Raw genomic sequence first — 15,015 nt, forward strand, 5'->3', positions numbered from 1 at the left:
TTAAGGGTAAGGGTGGCGCCCATGCACATATTAGGGCAAAAATTGTCCATATATGTAATTTTTTTGAAATTATGGGTTTTTTTGGATTTTTTTTTTAAAAATTGATTATTTAAAAAAAATTCTCACATGTTGAGTATATATCCTAGTTCTGCATGTCACTTCTGGAGAGGATCCCATCATTATCACTCCTTTTTGAAGCTTGATTATCATGAATGTTTGTTTTACCCTCCTTCTTGGTCCATTTCCACTGGGTTTTCATGCTTTGCCTAGTCTCACTATGTTTCTTCAGGTACTCAAATTCATTCCCCCTCTTTCTAACACCTTCATTAGTATCCTTGTTGACTTTGTTATTTGTCTAATTACTTTTATATGCGTTGTTTTGGTTTCACTGCAGATGATGGATCTTCAGGATCCTTTCGTCATCTTCTTCGAGAGTATTCTTGTTCTGCTAAGGGCGTTGGTGGTAGTTTATCCTCTTCATCATCATTCTATCATCCTTGTTATGCGTGTTCTGACTCAGGTGATTGCTAACCACAACAACCCTTTTATGGAAATTGATGTTATTGTTTCTTTCCACTACTCTATTACCAGTGTTGTTCTTTCTGCCTTTAGCTTGTTTGTTTACTTTGTGTGTAATATTATCCTTTTGGCCCATCATTTTCAGGTACATTTCACTGACAGCCCCCCCTCTGCTCATCGTTATTCCCTTTTTGTAGTATTACTCCCTTCTACAGGTGTTATATAGTTCTTATTATTATTCAACTCCTTCATACCCTGATTCATGTTCTGCTTGTTGAGGTGGGATTTTTTCCATCTTTCTGACCATCCTTGATCTTATTCTAATTGTTGGTTTCAGGCATCTTCCATATGTCCTAACTTTGTTTGTCCATTAACAGCTCAAAATCAATGAGATTCTTGTTGGCTTTACAAAGGACTTCCTAAACATATAAGTAGTTTTGGTCAAATATGGACTTGTTTCTAGCACCCCATATCTCGTCTAGGATGTGTTGAATCTGGCTAGATTAGCTATACTCATGATCCTGATGTCGTGTTTGCACCATTCAATGAAGCTAGTCTGTTTGTTATTATTGAAATTTATGTTGAATTGAAAGCCAATCCAAACATGTTTAACCCACCAACATTCCATGAAATAATGATCCACCGTTTCCACCTTAGAGTTGCATCTAGGACAAAGGAGGTCATTATTCCCTCCCCTGGTTATGAGGTTTTCTTTAACTAAAATCATGTTAGATATGACTCTCCATAGGAGATATTGCTGCGTGTGGGTAATCTTGTTGCTCCACACTTTCATCCACAAGTATTTGTCATGATTTCTAGTGGAGCATTCAATGTCCTTGTTAATGGACCAATTAATAATGTTGTGGTACCTTGTTTTAACCGAGTAGTTTCCATCGGACTTTGCCTTCCAGTTGAGGCAATCTTCTTCCTCCATATTATTTAGGGGTATTTGCAAAATATTTATTCTATCTATAAGTATGAACAAATTGTTAATGACAGTTTGGCTCCACCATCTGGTTTCCCTCTCAATGAGATCCATAACGCCACATATCCTTGTTTCCAAAGGCATCTGTGTTAGGAGTTTAAATCTGCACTTATTAGGTATCCAATTGTCCTCCTAAATATTAATATTGTTTTCGTTCCCAATCTCCCAACAACTCCCCTGCCTTATAGTCCTAATACTATAAAATAAACTTCTCCATAGGTAACTTGGGTTTGATCCCAAAGTGGCTTTCAGGATGTCTTTTTTAGAGTGGTGTTTGGCTTTAATGAGTTTGGCCACCATGGAGTTTGGTTGCGTATGCAGCCTCCATATTTGTTTATCCAACATGGCTTCGATAAACTTTTGCAGCTTTCTAAAGCCTAACCCACCCTCTTTCTAAGATATACAAATGTTGTTGCATTTCATCTAGTGAATTTTCTTAACCCCCACCAGAAATTAACAATCATCCTTTCCAGCTTTTTGCAAATACTCCCGGGAAGGATAAAATTGCTCATGAGATAAGTAGGTATGGCTTGCACCACGACCTTGATCATCGTGGCCCTGCCAGCGTAAGATAAACAATTTCCTTTCCATGTGGCCAACTTATTCCTGACTTTCTCCACCATAAAATCAAGGCTTATGTATTTTGATCTCCTTATGACAGTTGGAATCCCCAAGTAGTTCTCAATTTGATTGACTCTAGGTATGCTCAGTTGATCATTGAAATGCTCTCTTTTAGGGTTGAAAGTGTTTTTAATGAACCGTATTTGCGGCTTCAGAATGTTTATCTTCTGGACCAAGTTGTCATAATACTTTGTGAATATCTCACTAAGAGTCTTGGCTTCTTGGTCCCTAACTTGGCAGAATATCAAGTTTTCACCTGGAAAAAAAGGTGAGTTATGTTAGGAGCCCATCTGGCTATGGAAATGCCTTTGAACTTTTTAAGCCCTTGGGACTGCTTGATGAGATTAGACAAAACATTTGCACAAATAATAAATATATAAGGGTAGAGGGGGTCCCCCTGTCTTATTCCTCAGGTAGGTTTGAAGAAGTCAGTGGGGTGCCCATTTATGAGAATAAATAGTGATACAGTGTTCACACAACTCATAATAAGACTGATAATTTTTTGGGGAGGTCAATGCTAAGCAAGGTTCTTTGGATAAAATTCCAATATAACATGTCATAAGCCTTTTTCATGTCTAGTTTGATTCCCACCAGACTACAATAGAACATAAACAAATCACAACAGATTAACAATACATGGACCACAAGACATTAACAGTTCAGGGACCACAACACATTAACAGTTCAGGGACCACAACATAAGAAAGTTACATAACATAAAAAAATATTTAGAATGATCAAATCAAGGCACAACATTAACGCATTAAACAACCCTAAACAAAATCACATACCTTGAAACGTAAGTAGGGTTTGCCATTTCAGAGATGAGCAACCTAAAGCGACCAACACGAGTTGATTTGGAATGGTGATTTCAGATTTTGTTCTTAGGGTTTGTGTTCGTAACTGAGAGAGGAAGAGATTTCATTCATACTCATATGTTTGTATCTATGAGAGACGAAGTGAGTGGTTGAAATGCTTTGATTACTCTGATTTTTAATTAAAATTAAAGTTTAATAGATAATTGAAATAATGTTAAAAGGGACAACAAATACATGAAAGTATATTTAGTGAATAGGATTAATTTTAAATTGACCTGACATAGCTTCGCCATTTTGGATAGTGCCACGTCATGAAAAAAAAAGGTCTCAAATAGGATGGGGGACTAAAATCAAACTCAAAAGTTAAAAAAAGGGACCAAAATAGTGGTTTTTAAAATTGGGGGATCAAAATCCAAAAAATATATAAAATAGGGGACCATAGTTGCAATTAAGTCTATATATTTATAGACTCAGGTTCAAGTGTTGATCTAGTATTGTGACCCGACATAGATAACAACTCAAGTTTAAGAGTGGGAATAATGATAGGTGTTTTAGGGATACTAGGATTAAGGGTCGAAAACTTATACTCAAATTTCATGTCATTTATATATTTCTATTAAGATTGAGAATGGGTGAAGTATCATACATTTTTATGAAATATGATATCATTGAAGACAAAAAAAACCGACTAGGAATAATATTTGTACTCTCTTTTTATTAGGCATTTAGTTCAAAAAGATACATCAAACAACACAAAGATTCAACTTGTCGCAATATTGTTTATGAACATAAAAAATGCGACACGACCAAACACGTGAGACACAAGGTTCTATAATACGAGAATAAAGAGAAAATGTAAGAATATAAATTGAACATGACTAATATTACTGAAGACTAAAAACAGAACTTGATTAGTCACATATGCAATAGTAAGAGTTGTCTCTCCTTAATAAAAGTTGGGAACAAACATTTGAATTAAGAGACATCGAGCAACTTCAAGTATATGACATTTTTTTCTTTTCGTGACTTTGCTCTAGTGAGAGGTGTCAACACGTGTGAATTCATGGATATTGTCATGTTTTTTTATGATGTTGGGAAAGGCATTATTATGTATTCTTTATCATTGTTAGATCAAATTATTTTTCACATTCATCCCAAATTGTGTTTGTACTTTGTACCATGTTATAAAATTGAATAAATAATTATGATACTTCTGATTTAGTATTCCTCAAGAAGATCCAAGTAACTTGAGTAAAATCATCAATAAAAGAAACAAATCGTTTTTTTCATAAAAGGCTTAAAGGTGGGATATGTCCTCAAACATCAAAATGAATAAAATGAAATGGTTAATCACTTTTATTAAAATTGGAAAGAAAAGAAATATGATTGTGTTTTTCTAACTAACAAATATCACAGTTAAAAAACTCAATATAATGTTGTAAGAACAAAGACGAAAACATATACTTAATTATATAAATGGAAGATATTCAAGATGCTCGTGCTGAAATCAAATTTGTAAGGTAAAAGAGGAAGACCTGAACTAGAGACAAGAGGAAAACACCTTTTGACCATCTGGCTCCTAAAAGAAGTAGGATAACTCGTCCTTTTCTTTAATAATTCCAATCGCCTTCTCATGTAAAGTTATGAAAAACATCAGGATAAGTAAAAGGTGTAACTTTACAATTCTGATCACGAGTAAGCTTGTGGGTGGAAATTAAATTGTTTGAAAATATAGGAACATTAAGTGAAAATTATAACTTAAATGAAGGTCACAAATAAATATTTTTCATTGTTAATAACATGAACAAGAGATCCCTGAGAAACGTTGATATAAGAAATACTAAAAGATGAATTGTAATAAGATAGTGATTTGAAATCAAATGTCAAATGATTAGCAGCACCAAAGTCAATAATTCAAGCGACCATAAGTATAATACCATAAACAATAAAACATTATGAGCACAAACTCTTACCAATAATTGTTGGACAAGTGACTTCAAGCACAAGAGGGGGATTGGATTGTGGTATTTAAAATTCTTGATTACTTTTATATTTTTCTTGATTAAGATTATGTAAGTAGTTCTTTTAAGAGTATATAGCAACGAAAAATAAATGGCAGAAATAAAAGAGATGATAGTTTAAAGAGATTGCACCAGAGAGTTATCCAGGTTTAGTTGAACGTTGGCTTAGTCTTATACCCAATAGGTCTTCTTGATATTTTGACTATAAATTTTGAGCATTTATAGGTTATGCCCATGAACCTTAGTACAAACTGATCTTGAGATTTTTACAGGCTTATCCCCAACCAAAGATATCTTTTACCACAAGCTAAACTAACAAACATTCTTAGAGATTTTTAGGTTTATCATAATAACCAAAAGCAAAAAAAAAATCGACAAAGTTCAATAAACCAAAATAAAGATTTTAAGGTTGGTTTATCTCACGAACCAAACTCAATCCTCTCAAGAGTACCACATTCTCAAGAATTAAACAAACAACTGAAGGTGAGAAAAACAAGAAAGGGGGTTTGAATTGTTTTAGAAAATAAAAGTTTTTTCAAAAAATAAGAACACATAGAATTTTATACTAGTTCGCTTAGAAAACAAAGTTACTCCAGTCCACCCGGCCAAGATGATTTCGCCTTCAAAAAGGACTTAATCCACTAATCTTGAAAGATTACACAACCAAACATCTAAGAGAATGATCTCTTAGTCCTCTCAAGTATACAGACAACGCAGAGTCACTTGAGGAACAAAAACAATTTTGCAAAATAAATTTGTAATAGAAAGTGCTTCTAAGAGTAAGCAAGTATTACAGCAAAGTATTTGAGCAAGAGTTTTCACGTATGAGCAACAGCTCGTGAAAATTGAGAGAGAATATGAATGACTTTTTCTGTGCGTTGTTGTGTGTCTCTCAATGAGGTAGACTGTCCTTTATATAGTAGTGAGAAGGACCATTGGAGTGATGACAGAATCTTGGTCTTTGATGAGCATTCAATGTCATTACTTTTGTGTTTCTTGCTAAAACCATTTTGTCTCCCTGAATAAATTCTTTCTTAAAATACTTCCTTTCCATATCGAGAAATTCTTTCCGTTACTCTTTCTGGATTTGGTGAATCTTCATCAGAGTTTTGTTGTATCGGAGTCATTCTTCAGAAGGAGATCATATCTGAGTTCATCAGAGCTTCTCAGAGTACTAGTCCTCTAGATCATCAGAACTAAGACCAGTAGATGTTAGAGCTTTTGGTTCTTTTTATTGTCTTGCTTTTCTCAGATTGAGAACTTCTTGGGTGCACTTCTTCCTCAGATGCGTCTGATCTTCTAGCACTTTGTATCTGATCAGTGTTTGTATCTGATAAAATGATCAGAATCCTTTGTTGCTGTTCAGAGTCCTGCACACTTAGAATTTTTTTGTTAGGGTGCCATTTTGGTTTCATCATTTATTATCATCAAAATCCTGGAATTCTATTGTAGAACTAATTTTGTTCTTACAATCTCCCCCTTTTTGATGATGACAAAACAATTTTAATTTTAGAGATGAAACATTTTTATATAAGAGTTTTAGATCAGATAGAAGTGAGCTCCCCCTGAGTTAAATCTGGGAGTTCAGAAGTTCTTACCGGACCTTCCATGATTTGGTGTTCTAGCTACTTTCCTGCAAGTCTCTTAGTCAAAAATTAGAAACAATGTTTGTAGTCTGATAGGAGTTAGATATGTTTTCATCTGAGCTGTTTTTAGTTCTCCCCCTTTTTGTCAGAATCAAAAAGACTTAGTGAAAATTTAGGAGCAAAAATATATATATATATATATATATATATATATATATATATATATATATATATATATATATATATATATATATATTATATATATATATATATATATATATATATATATATATATATATATATATATATATATATATATATATATATATATATATATATATATATATATATATATATATATATATATATATAGCAAGTACAGAGGCCAGAAACGCAAAAAAAAACACGAATGCAGAGAACAACAAGCAAATAAGAGCAGAGCAACAAGCAAATCAAAAGAACAACAAGCAAAAGGAAAGAACATGAAAGCAAATCATAGGTGCCTAAGAGTTTGGAGGTGGAGGCATCCTCTAGAGCAGCTGGGCTAGCAGATTCTGAATGTTGACATTTACTGAGTCCTGTTGATCCAATATGGCTCGGACTTCCTGCTGTTCTTTCTGAAGTTCTTCAAGAGTCCTTAGAACTAGAGGGACAAAAGTGGAGGACTCCCCCTGAGTCAGAGCATCCTGTTCTACCCTGGTGGCAGACTCTTTAGCTAGGCGTGTTGCTTCTTCAACAACAGCTTTGGCTTGTGCTTCAGCTTCAGCAGCAGCAACAACATCAACCAGAGCTTTGGCCTCAGCTTCCTTGATCCTTTGTAGTTCTTCTTGCTTGGCTTTCTCTTCGGCTTCTTTGCGTGCTCGCTCCTCAACTTCTCTAGCTAGGTGCTCCTGAAGTCTGATCTCAGCGTCTCTGATAAAGTCGTTGCGGACTTGCTCAGAGAGGCCCTTCAACTTAAAGGCTTCACAGGTCATCCAACTTATCACTCTGTTCCAGTGAGTCCTTACAGCGGAGGGATCATCACTGATGCCAGAGTTGATGGTCAGAGACTTGACCTTGTCAACTAAAGCTTCTGCAAACACCGTTATTGCTTCCTCAAGGGTTAGAAGGGTGTTTTCAGGTTCAGGGGCTTGGGGTGGAGAAGTGGGAGGGCTTAAGTTAAGTGTGGGAGTTTATGGTTCAGCGGATGTATTTGGTGGGGGTATTTCAGAGTTAAGTGGTTGTGTTTCAGCGTGAATTGGTTCCGATGGTGGAGGGTCAGATGTGGTTGTGTTTGGGTCTTCTGTGGGTGAAGAGGTGACTTCTGGTTCAGGAATGGATTATGTTGGCTGTTGGGAGGCCAGAGCACGTGTTTGGAGCTGAGCCAAAGTTGGGGAGTGAGGGTCAGATGGTTCAGTGTCTGAAGAGAGTGTGTAGTATGGTGGTGATTCTGGAGAAGAAGATGAGGAGGGTTAGGTTGTTTCGTTTAGCTTTTCTGCTTCAGAAATGGGTAGAGTGGTGGTGGCTAGGTTAAATTTTTGAGAGGGTTGGTTAGATGGTCTGGTGGTTGAGGGAGGAATTTATGAGTTAGTGTATATGGGTGTTGGTTGAGGGATAGAGGAAGCAATGGGTTTAACTTGTACAGAAGGAGGGAGAGAGACAGACTTACCAGAAGATCCAGTCAGAGGTACTGGAGGTCTTGATCTAGAGGATTCTCCCAACTTTGCTTTCTTCGCCTGCTTCGCCTTCTCAGATGGTTCTCGTGGCCTCTTCATGAAGTCTGGAGGAAAATATGGCAGCCAGTCGAGGGAGAAGTCTGAGAACTCAACTCCTTGTTTTCGCAGATCATCTAAGTAGTACATGAATACCTCTGGAGGGTCGACCTTTGAGAACAGATAGAGTCTGTTAGGGATCTTTCTCTAATCTTTGAGAGCTTCCCAGGAGGTGTCCAGAGTTGGTTTGACCCTTACTTGATTTAGAATCCCCATGCTCTTCAGATTGCGGGCGTTCAAAGCTCTTCTAGTATCGATCATCATGTCTTCCATGAGTCTGAATTGAATCAGATGGTCCACGAGACCGTTTTCAATCAGAACATCAGAGATCAGCCTCCCTAGAGGGATGTAGTTTCTGGTTTTCATGTTGTTTCTTGTATCTCTCACAGAGTCTCTGAGATACTTGAAGAGGAGTGCAGGAAGGCAGAGCTTCAGACCCTTGTGGATACAGTACAGAATGCACTTTTGGTATGTGTTGATGTAGTCTGAGGAGTTGGAAGTTGGGTGATGATGGATGGTACCCAAAATGATCTTCAGCCAGACCCGGAGGTTCTGATGTAGTTCCTTATTCTTGGAGTGTTTGCCTTCAGCGTTCTGTTGGAAGAATGTTGGATTAATCTCATGGGACAGATACTTTGCCCTAGGATTAATGTTGTAAATTCTTCTTCCTCCAGCTTTCTCCATGCCCAGAAGAGCAGCAATGGATTTCTCAGTGATCACCATCTTGACTCCCAGAACATAGGAGACGATGTAGTGATCGTCAGTGTCAGCAAATCTCCAGAACTCTTTAACCAAATTTGTGTAGACTGGGCCATAGAGACGTTGGAAGTAGTTTCCCCAACCTTGATTCTTCAGTTCATCAGTGAGGTCGACACCGTTCCTTCATATGTTGTCAAAATCAACCGGTGATTCACACAGTACTTCCAGTCTTTCAAAAGGTGTTGCAAAGTGGATATGGGGCTCACGATCAAGAATGTGAGGTTCTTTGTAAATGGGAGTTGAGACGACACCGGTAACTGCTGGGTTTGGGTTGCTTGAACTTGGAGCTTGCTCATTGGAGTTCATCTGTTGAGAGTAGTTATACACTGATTGTTGTTGAGAATCCATGAAGGTTGTTGAAGAACTGGGTTGACGTTGAAGAACTTGAGTGCACACTGCAGAAATGCCTTCTTGTTGACTGTACCCTTGAGCCACCAATCTAGCTTTGTTTCTGACAACTTCTCCTTTCTCATTCAGCTTGTTTCTGAACACCCATCTGGTTCCAATAATATGAGTGCCTTTAGGTTTAGGAACAAGATCCCAGACGTCATTCTTTGTGAATTGCTCTAGCTCTTCTTGCATGGCTAGAACCCAATTGTTATCTTGAAGTGCCTCATCACAAGAAGTAGGCTCGATCAGAGATACTAGTCCCAGAGGAGTTTCTTCAGGTACCTTGAAGGTTGACCTAGTTCGGATAGGTTCATCCTTGCTTCCCAGAATCAACTCTTCAGATATGTTGAGGCGACTTTTAGCTTTCTTTGGGATTGTTGGGGATTTAGTTCCTACTGAAGTTTGAGTAGCAGCTGCTTCAGGTGCTTTGATCTTCTCGTTAGAGCCTACAAAAGTAATCTCCAGATCTTCAAGTTTCTCAACTAGCTTTGACTTTTCAGGGTCAAGTTTATCATCAAATCTGACGTGGATTGATTCTTCCACACTTTTCGTTTCTGTATTGTATACTCTATAGCCTTTAGAGCGTTCTGAGTATCCTAACATAATGCCTTTTTGTGCTTTTGAATCAAACTTGTTCAGATGTTCTTTAGTATTTAGGATAAAGCAAGAGCATCCAAAAGGATGAAAATAAGAAATGTTGGGTTTTCTTCCTTTACACAGTTCATAGGGAGTCTTCTCCAGAATAGGTCTTATGGAGATTTTATTCTGAATATAACACGCTGTATTTACTGCTTCAGCTCAAAAGTGCCTAGCCACATTTGTTTCATTGATCATGGTTCTGGCCATCTCTTGGAGTGTCATATTCTTCCTCTCTACAACTCTATTTTGTTGTGGAGTTCTAGGGCAGGAGAAATCATGGGATATTCCATTAGAGTCAAATAATTCCTCAAAAAAAAATATTTTCAAATTCTCCACCATGATCACTTCTGGCTCTGATGATTTTAGAGTCAAATTCGTTTTGCACTTTGGAACAGAAGTTAGTGAATACAGAGTGAGACTCACTCTTGTGCTTTAAGAATTTTACCCATGTCCAGCGACTAAAATCATCAACAATAACAAATCCATATTTCTTTCCATTGACTGATGTTGTTTTCACAGGACCAAATAAATCAATGTGAAGAAGTTCCAGAGGCTTAGAGGTAGAAACAATATTTTTCTTTTTAAAAGATGATTTTGAAAACTTTCCTTTCTGACATGCTTCACATAGAGCATCTGAAGAAAACTTCAACTTAGGTAGACCTTTGACTAACTCGAGTTTATTTAGTTGAGATAACTTTCTCATGCTAATGTGGCCCAAGCGTCTATGCCATACCCATTGCTCTTCATGAACAGACATTAAACATTTTACATTTTGTTCTTTTAAATCCGAAAGATTTACTTTATAAATATTGTTTTTCCTCTTGCCAGTGAATATGACATATCCATTATTCTGATTTATTGCTTTACATGTTTTTTGATTGAAGATTACATCATATCCGTTATCACTTAATTGACTTATTGATAACAGATTATGCATTAATCCTTCTACATAGAGAACATCAGATATAGAGGGAAGAGTACCATTACCAATAGTTCCGGAGCCTCTGATTCTTCCTTTCTGATTTCCTCTGAAGCATATGAATCCAGTGTCTTTAAGTTCCAGGTTTTGGAACATATACTTTCTTCCCGTCATGTGTCGCGAGCATCCAGAGTCCAGGTACCATGACTGGTGTTTTAACTCTGCTGCATAAGATATCTATAACATAAACAATATTATCCTTTGGTACCCAGAATCTTTTGGGTCCTTTCTGATTAGTTTTCCCAGAGTATCTTAACACTTTGGGTTTTCTAGCATTATTAAATCGTTGTGCTTGTGTATGTGTATAGTGATAGGAAAATGGAGATTTAGGTTGGTCATTAGTAGAAGTTTTATCTTCACTAGGATTATACCCATTTCCTCTTCTATTGTTCTGACTGACCCCATAAATCATGGATGCCATTCTGCTCCTCTCTATCCCATTCTTCAGAAACTTTTGAAAGGATTTTTCATATTCATAAATTACTGTGTTTGAAGTTTGTGGAGCTTGAGATAACGCTTCTTCAAGTTTTAAGCATTTTTTGTTTGTGGAATTTCTTTCTAATATCAAGGTTTGGTTTTCATCTTTTAGTTCTAAAACTGTTATCTCAAGTTTACCACATTCTTCTAGAGTTTCTTCAAGCACACCTTTCACAGCTTTAAATTTTTGTTTGAGTTTATGATATGAGTTTAGAGTTTCAGATAGGCATGATTCTAGGTCAGATCGAGAAAGTTCAGAAAATACCTCTTCGGATTCAGATTCTTCATCTGAAGTATTCTTAGAGGTGGTAGCCATGAGTGCCACATTTGCCTGTTCATCAGAGTCTGATTCTGATGAGTCAGATCCACTATCGTCCCAGGTAGTCATCAGTCCCTTTTTGGTTCTGAAGGAATTTTTCTTGAGATTCTCTTTTCTGGAACTGTCTTTCTTCAACTTGGGACATTTGTTTCTGTAATGACCCGTTTCCTTACATTCATAACACGTAACATCTTTGTTAGATTTACCTTTTGAGGTTGATTCTGATCGATCTCCTTTGGATCTTGGTTTCCTAAAGTTATTATTCCTTTTTCTCCAAAGTTGTTTTACTCTTCTGCTCAGAAGGGATAATTCTTCCTCATCGTCAGAATCTTCCTTTTCAGAGTCATCAATGTCTTCTTCTTCAGCCTGGAAGGCTTTGTTTCTATTAGACTTGTGCCTTTCTGATCTGGACTTTAGTGCTACATACTTGATCTTCTTCTGAGGCCCATCTTCCTCTAGTTCTATCTCATGACTTCTGAGTGAACTGACAAGTTCTTCAAGGCTGATGTTGTTCAGATCCTTTGATAGCTTTAAGACTGTGACCATGGGTCTCCATTTCTTTGGCAAGCTTTTGACTATCTTTTTGACATGGTCCGCAGTTGTATATCCTTTATCTAGCACTTTGAGACCTGCAATTAAAGTTTGGAATCTAGAAAACATTACCTCTACAGCTTCGTCGTCCTCCATTTTGAAGGCTTCATATTTCTGGATTAGAGCCAGAGCCTTTGTTTCTTTGACTTGAGAGTTTCCTTCATGAGTCATCCTCAGGGAGTCAAGTATTTCTTTAGTTGTTTCCCTATTGGTGGTTTTTTCATACTCATTGTAGGATATGGCATTGAGAAGTATCGTTCTGGCCTTGTGATGATTCTTGAATTCACGCTTCTGATCATCTGTCATTTTGCTTCTGGGAATGGCAACTCCAGCATCTGTTACAGGTGGTGTGTAACCAATTGTGACAATGTCCCATAGATCAGCGTCGTAGCCCAGAAAGAAGCTTTCAATTCTGTCTTTCCAATAATCGAATTTCTCTCCATCAAAGACTGGAGGTTTAGCGTTGTAACTATCTCTTTCATTGGTGTTGGCCATAGTTTTTCTCGTTCTGGATCTCTCTACACTGTTAAGTGTTTTGATTAGAAAATCTATAACAGAGCCGAAGCTCTGATACCAACTAAAGGTGAGAAAAACAAGAAAGGGGTTTGAATTGTTTTAGAAAATAAAAGCTTTTTCAAAAAATAAGAACACACAGAATTTTATACTGGTTCGCTTAGAAAACAAAGCTACTCCAGTCCACCCGGCCAAGGTGATTTCGCCTTCAAAAAGGACTTAATCCACTAATCTTGAAAGATTACACAACCAAACGTCTAAGAGAATGATCTCTTAGTCCTCTTAAGTATACAAACTACGCAGAGTCACTTGAGGAACAAAAACAATTTTGCAAAATAAATTTGTAATAGAAAGTGCTTCTAAGAGTAAGCAAGTATTACAGCAAAGTATTTGAGCAAGAGTTTTCACGTATGAGCAACAGCTCGTGAAAATTGAGAGAGAATATGAATGACTTTTTCTGTGCGTTGTTATGTGTCTCTCAATGAGGTGGACTTTCCTTTATATAGTAGTGAGAAGGACCGTCTGAGTGATGACAGAATCTTGGTCTTTGATGAGCATTCAATATCATTACTTCTGTGTTTCTTGCTAAAACCATTTTGTCTCCTTGAATAAATTCTTTCTTAAAATACTTCCTTTCCATATCGAGAAATTCTTTCCGTTACTCTTTCTGGATTTGGTGAATCTTCATCAGAGTTTTGTTGTATCGGAGTCATTCTTCAGAAGGAGATCATGTCTGAGTTCATAAGAGCTTCTCAGAGTACTAGTCCTCTAGATCATCAGAACTAAGACCAGTAGATGTTAGAGCTTCTGGTTCTTTTTACTGTCTTGCTTTGCTCAGATTTAGAACTTCTTGGGCGCACTTCTTCCTCAGATGCGTCTGATCTTCTAGCACTTTGTATCTGATCAGTGTTTGTATCTGATAAAATGATCAGAATCCTTTGTTGCTGTTCAGAGTCCTGCACACTTAGAAAAATTTCGTTAGGGTGCCATTTTTGGTTTCATCCTTTGTTATCATCAAAAACCTTGAATTCTTTGTTGTTGTAGAACTAATTTTGTTCTTACAACAACATGTTCACTTACAAAAGATTATTTCTCACAAGTAAAGCTTCACTTACAAGTACTAAGGAAATTTTATGTAAAATAAGTATTTTAGAGAGAGAGAGAGAGAGAGAGAAACGAGATTGATAAATTCCAAAGAAAATGTAAATCGTTGAAAATTTGTGTGTAATGAATAGGAAGTGAGCCTCCTTTACATAGGAGTTGGAAAATCAGAAAAGGAAATAATCCATGGGATGAATTGAGAGAGAGAGAGAGAGAGAGAGAGAGAGAGCGCGGGAGGGAGAGAGAGAGAGAGGGAGATAAATTCCAAAGAAAATGTAAATCATTGAAAATTTGTGTGTAATGAAGAGGAGGCGAGCCTCCTTTACATAGAAGTTGGAAAAATCAGAAAAGAAAATAATACATGGGCTGAATTGATGAGCCAATTGATTGGCATAAAGCTCCAATCAATTGGCCAAGTCATTTTAATAGATAATCATGCCCAAATAAGAAATATTGGATATAAATCTATTTTAATTCCTTAAGGTATAGTCCTAATTACTTGGTCAATCGATTAAACTCTCTCCAATCGATTGGCTTAATGCTCTAATTGATTGAATGGCTTAGAAAAATTTCACAAATATATTGAAATAAGTTACTAATCGATTAGTTAGTTCAAAAATTGCTTGGACAATTTCTTTATCACTTAGCATGGCTTAGAACCTAATTTTCAAGTTAAAACCATATGAAAATGATACTTTGAGGTGTGAATGTATCTGTGTGTGTATGTATATGTGTGCGTGTGATATATATATATATATATATATATATATATATATATATATATATATATATATATATATATATATATATATATATATATATAGAGAGAGAGAGAGAGAGAGAGAGAGAGAGAGAGAGAAGAGAGTTTCCTTAGTACTTCAAAGTTACTTTCTTACATTTACAAAAATTTGGTCACTCAGACAAACAAACATGCATGACCTGGTGA

The sequence above is a fragment of the Lathyrus oleraceus genome, chromosome 3 (assembly GCF_024323335.1).
Source record: "Lathyrus oleraceus cultivar Zhongwan6 chromosome 3, CAAS_Psat_ZW6_1.0, whole genome shotgun sequence".
Lineage (NCBI taxonomy): Eukaryota > Viridiplantae > Streptophyta > Magnoliopsida > Fabales > Fabaceae > Lathyrus > Lathyrus oleraceus.